A 6,846-nucleotide genomic window follows, 5' to 3' on the forward strand; every position below is an offset into this window, starting at 1 on the left:
CGATTGGCTGGTCGTATGGTTACTCTGCCACGCCTTAGAAATTTACCCTTTTAATGAAGAGTTTGTAAATGTTTGTTAACGGAGACAAAGAAAGAGAGAACGGCACAGTGGGGGGGGGGGGGTTCCTCGGCTTATTGATTGGGAATATAAAGCTGGACTATCTGTAATGAACTTATGTGTATTCATTTGAGTCGAATCTGGGCCCTCTACGTGAGACATCAGCCAAGCGAGACACAGTTCCCTGATCCCTGAACACAACGCTAGTGTTCAAGCCACTATAATCAAGTAATACAATGGTGTCACTATTTCTAAAACGTTCGCCGTGAAATTCACGTTTAAAAACGTTTTTGAATTTTGTCACCTATTCCCTCACCAGGGTGATTCACAACACTAAAATTTGTTCCCCGGGAATTCATAATCAAGTAATACAAATGGTGTCACTATGCAATTTTGGAACTGCGTTTATTTTTGGTGTAACTTTACATTTACAAAACATTTATGTAAGACCGATAAGAAAGATTCTGAATTTTCTGCCTAATCATGTTTTCAACGAAAGAATTCAATAGGCCAGTAAACAATATAACATATTTCACTACCATACGTTTATAAAACCTCCTGGGCCCGAAAACTAGCAAAGACGGGGAATACAATGTTGCATTATTGTCGCCATGTTTATATATCTTGACTATTCTCTGACCAGAGAGAATCACGCACGTTTATTTCCCCGGGAGTCTGTAATAAAACTGAATTCATGTTCTAAAATCATAAAGGTGTGTGTCACTGGTTTCTACGTCTCCCGGAATTGATTGGGTCGCAATTACCGTAGCTATCGCCGAGGTAAAAATTCTCTCATCCCTTGGTTATTATCACCGTTTACGGTGCCGGAGGGATTCACGTCCTAAATGTGTGTTCCCTGTCACCTTATCTAACAGCTTGGTTGAATTGATGATAACCAAACAATCATGGCAGATTGGCCTTGACCCTCTCTCACTCGGGAACGCAAAGGAGATAGACGCAGGTCGTTTAGATCGGACGATTACTTTTGTTTCAGGTTCGTTTTTGTTTGTAAGTAGACGTCTACTGAACTCTGATTTTATTTTATTTTTCAAATATTTCAATAAATTTATTTTTGGTTCTTAATTATTTGAATGCTACCCTTGAAACTGTGTGAAGCTAATGATTCCCTCCATGGTGATGTAGTGTTCATTATGGTAAAACTACTCCGAACAACCAGCTATTTGAATGTAATAATATATACATATTATATATGATTTGCATACTGTGTGAAGCTAATGATTTCCCCCATGATGGTAAATTGTTGAATCTGGTAAAACGAAACGAGTATATACATAATATATATATATATACAATTTGCATCTAGTGTGAATACTGTGTGAAACAAATGATTTAACCCACAGTGGTACATTGTTAAATCTGATAAAACTATCCCAATCAACCATCTGTATGGGTGTATCATTTACATGAAGTACTTCACATATATGTGTAGCTATTTGAATATGCATGTTCAGTTATCTTGCCCCTAATAGACATATCTAGTATAAGGGACAACCAACGTCAAAAGTTATTCGCGTATTTTTGATACTCAACAATGATGTCAAAAGTTAATGTTAAAGGTAATGCAGCCACGAATAGTGGAATAGTTCGTATTATCTCACCTGGTTATATGGTTCTTACCTTTATCATAATCATGCGTTAAGTCGTCCAAAGCTGTACGCAGTGCATTATATAATACATGTTGGTTTTCCAAACGCTGCCCTGTATGAAGGAAAATGGACATGGACATTCATTTGGAAATCTCAAAAGTTGTTACAATCACAAAGCAAGATATATATAAACAAAACCAAATAATTGAGCTTAGCCAGAATATGTTATACAATTTGATATACAATTTGAAAATATATCTAGTTATAAATAGGTTAAACGTTGTCCTTGTCGCTCATATATATCGTTCTTTTTTTCTCAGTGAAATACAGTATAAATAATTAATGTCACTGTGCATTCATAGTGGACATGGGCGGGGTGTAGGTTAATGGTACACCCGCCTCTGAAAGAGTATGGCGGAGTTGCATTTAAAGGTTATTTTTTTGCAGCGAAATACACAATGACGTCATTGAATAATTAGTGACAAAAGAAACAAATTATATGGTCATACATTTAAAATTAAGTCGATACTAGTTAAATTTGCGTGACGTGACGCAACTGTCGAACGACCAGAAAACAAATATATTTTTTAGTTTTTTTAGTTTTTTTGGCGCTGGTACATATTCTGTGTGAGATATTTCAGTTTTCGTGATTCGTTATAATATTTGAGAGTTTGACAAATTATTCAAGCAAAGATCCTCGCCCGAGCATGTGAAAACAACTAGTAAACATAGTTGAACTCTGGTGACCTTGCCCTTTGTTATATAATATAATTTCCTTTATCATAGTTTGTTTCAATCTAAATATGAATTGTCATAATTAATTGTAAATACAAACAAGTTTTGGGGGTGAACCAACAGTGGGGAATCAGTCTACCGAATGTCCTTAAAAGATGTAAATATCTTACAAAAACATTGGTGCCTTATTTGTTTAATTATTTTAAGGGACATAATTTCCAGCTTTCTTCAAAGTAATTCAGATATTTTAGTATAAAAACAAATGTCTCATTGAAAAAAAAAGTGCTGCATTTAGATGTGAATAGATTCATAAAACATGCAAGATAACAGAAAATTTTAGCTGGCTTTAGTCCAAGTATTTTGTACAGGTGTCTGTCAAAAATTAATGATTCACTGAGACAAATATGAACTGCCTCATTGTGTGACTACTGTATTATATGAAAAGTAAAAAAACACCCATATGAATAGCTATCATGTTGCAAGCTCTGCTTTGTATGCAAATCAACTTAAATAGTTGGTGTCCAGTGGAGGGAGAAGTCAACAGTACTGTTGCCTCCTGAGAATCTACATCTTCAAACACTGCAATCTTTGAAGTGCGTTTTTAAACTAGTATTATAAAAACTCTATCATTCTGTTCTAATAGCTGAAACATATTCCTGTGAGTTTTCATTTGTCGAATGAACTGTTTGTCAAATACAGAATACATATATTTTAGAATAATTTTCTTTTTAAAATGTGGATGAAATGTTTTGCTTTTAATGTATTTTTTATGTATTGTTTTTGATTTGATAACTTTGAACTAAACAGATTTCCTATTAGCTTCAGATCTTGATCAAAGTTAGGCACCCACTTCATAGGAGTGCTTATATTGATTTTCTAACATCTTGTTTTCTGTAAAGATTTTATTGGTAGGTTTGCAAATGTGTATCAGACTGTGCAATCTCTCCATGAGTTGGTTTTGAAACCCAGTATGGGATTCTGAGATACATTACCAAGGATATTATTACAAGATATATCATTTGCTTCATTGAACACGTACAACAATGCATATTTCCACTGAGATCAGTGACCTTTGATGTGTATCACCAGTGATCAGTCAAGTAGAAACAGTCAAAATATTTTATCAGATTTTCTCAATTTTTGCATGATATTTTCATACAGGACATTTGTTGTTCAAACTCAGGGAAGACTTTATACTGTTGAATAAGGTGACCAAGTTTGATAAAGTTTGGACTAGAATTAGTAAAGTTATTATGCACACAATAACAATTATTAACGACGACGACAACGACGACGACAACGACGACGACGACGACGACGACAACGCCGGACAAAATTTTTCCCTTAATATACCTTTCCCTTCCATCTTTGATGGTACGGACAAGGTAAAAACAGTCTGCATGTGAATACAACTGTGGAAATTACAGTCTGCATGTGAATACAACTGTAGTAATTACAGTCTGAATGTGAATACAACTATAGTGATAACAGTCTGCATATGAATACAACTAGTAATTACAGTCTGCATGTGAATACAACTATTAATAACAATCTGCATGTTTGAGAATGTGGTATATTATGCAAGCTTTCACATTTTTTCAAATTCGACACATACATCATACATGCCCAATGATGACTCGTTTCGCAATCTGATCAAAGATAGCCGACTGACAACCATCTTGTTAATTGGAAATATTTTATTCTGGATATGGTTTGTCATTTTCATTCAAATTATTTATATACACTGCACATTTTAGATTACTTTTTGTTTCATAATCAGATCAAGGATGGCCGACTGACAGCCATCTTGCGTTTTAATCATACTACTATATCTCCAAGGCTTTTGAACCATTTTCGTTCATATTTGACACATACATCATACATATAGGAATACATATTCATGTCAGATTGTTTTATAAACAAATCAAAGATGGCTGACTGGCATCCTCCTTGTTGTTTTTTTTAAATGAATTATTATGGACAAGATTTGTCGGTTTTCGTTCAAATCTGATGCAAACATTATACATTTTGGACAAATGCCCAAAATGATTAGTTTCGTGTTCGAGTACAAATTGACCAACTGGCAGTTATCTTGTTTCTTTTCAAAATGTATCATTGAGATGTTATGATACATGTCTACGACAATGAGTTTCACAATCGTTCCATGTAGATATCTTTTATTTTTATTAATATTTTTGACTTCTAGTTGAAGACTGTTTAGATTTTTGTATTTAATGATGATATCTTCAATTCTCTAATTGTAAAGCTATATAATTAACTGCTATAATTACAATTAAGTATTTGTCAAGCATAATTACTACATTTTGACTTCTTTCCGTTTTTTCAGTGCAAATGATGACCGTAAAGTTTATGATGGTGACGCGTTGGCTTCACCACTTGCCAATGATTCTCTGTGTATAAGGTCGGACTATTAATTGTATGTTTGTGTTCAGTGCAACACATACAGCAACAAGGAGTATATAAAGAGTGTTCCCTAGTTACCATTTTTTATGTATTGTTTGGTGGACAGTGTTTAAATAACAATAGTTTTAAAACCAAATCGAGAGTGGTTTGTGATAGTTCAAACTAAAATGTCCACACACACAAACTAATCATTCTAAAAAAAAATATTCATTCATGATATGCAGTTTAAAACAAGACCTTTCATCGTTGCAGAAGCTTAACAAATTTAATTTGTCATTTAAGTTTACACCATCGCCACTAAATTATTTGTTTAATAGTGCAAATTAAACATTTGTGTTAGAGGTCACATATTTTAAATTGTTGCTAATGTATATATTTTTCAGTGTGTGTTACTTTATATTTTATTTCAATGAATGATATTAGCATGATTGAAATTCAGCAAGGAACATTTGCAATACAGAGCATATATTACTCTACACAGCAATCATACATATTATCATGCAGAAAATTATATTATGTCACTTTGATTAATATATTAATACTTTTATATGCCACATCTGCCCAATCATTCCAGACCTGTGTTCAATTACGTTCAGCCTGTTCAACCAAGAGAAAAAAATGAATTTTACCAAATCCAGTTCAACCTCGTTCAGCCACATTCAACCAAATTAAACAAATTTGACAAAATCAAATAAATTGATATTATATTATAAGTGTCAAGCCGTGGTTGCATTTCAGGTGTATCATGTTTTGATTGGCATGTCGTCATACATCAACTGAGCTTGAATCGTACTAGAACGTTTAACAAAACAATGAAGATAGTGTATGTTGCTCACGACTATTAATATCAGAATTTAGCGTACAATTGTAGTCGACACCCATTATTATTGTGTCTGTGTTCAAACCCTTTAGTACGCTTTTAACAATTTAACTCGTGCGAGCATAAACATTTACCATACAGAAACGAGAATTATAGACCTCGACATGAACATGAATTAGTCGACTTTCAACGAAATTATTTACGCTGAAGACATTAACCTTTTTCTTTGAGCTGACTAAAACAGCCACACCAAATGAGTGTATGCTTGTGTCTGAAAAAAAAAAAATTGGCGCACGCCAAACAACATGCCATGCTGGTTCATCATATATTTTTGTATACGTCTCTTGAAGTACATAAAAGTCGCTAGAATTGTTAGGTTTCAAAAAATTAAACAAATTCTATCTTTTATAAGTGTAACGACAGCCTCGTACGTACTCTGTCGTAGCTTTGATATTTGTCAAGGGTGAAAAAAGAACAACCCAGTAATATAGTAGTTATAGTAACTAACAACTGAGTGTTTAATATTAGTGTTACAACAACTTGACATTTTTATCGCCACAATTTTCATCACATATGTCAGTTACGTTAGTTTTATTCGGTTTTGTGTTTTGGTTAGCGTTTTTATTTCCGATCGTTTAGTTATATTTAAAGAAAAGTTGACATTTGCTGCAGAACATTCCTCAGTACGTTTTGGGGATTTCTCGATTGTATCGGGTTATATGATATCTGCTCGCATGCCAATGCCAGTTTCAGTTTGCATGTCAATTTTGGTGATTTGAGAGATGTGAAGTTGTGTTTTGTTGATCGTTTTAGGCGTATCAGTCAAAGTGGTATCAACAAGGGCGACACAGAAAATGTTATCTCTGCAATTTCTCTGAATGTGTCTCTTTTGTAACACCATATGTCGGCAAATATATTCGATAAGGACGTTCTTCATACGTAACAATAACAACTACATCAAGTTTATCTTATTCGCATAGCATATAAACATGTCTGCAGAAATATTTGACGTGACACAATTCAGGTTTCTTGCATGCCAGTGGTATAATGCTCAGACTAATCAATATTTTCCTATTACGGGTCAATTTATTTTCAAGTATTTCGTTTGGAATAAATTATGGAACTCCTGATAATATTAATTTGGTGCCTGAATGAATAGCGGCTAGCTACAACTACTGCCAATAGTGCTGATATCGGATTTGC

Source organism: Saccoglossus kowalevskii, chromosome 12 (genome assembly GCF_978046115.1).
Source record: "Saccoglossus kowalevskii chromosome 12, keSacKowa6.1, whole genome shotgun sequence".
NCBI lineage: Eukaryota > Metazoa > Hemichordata > Enteropneusta > Harrimaniidae > Saccoglossus > Saccoglossus kowalevskii.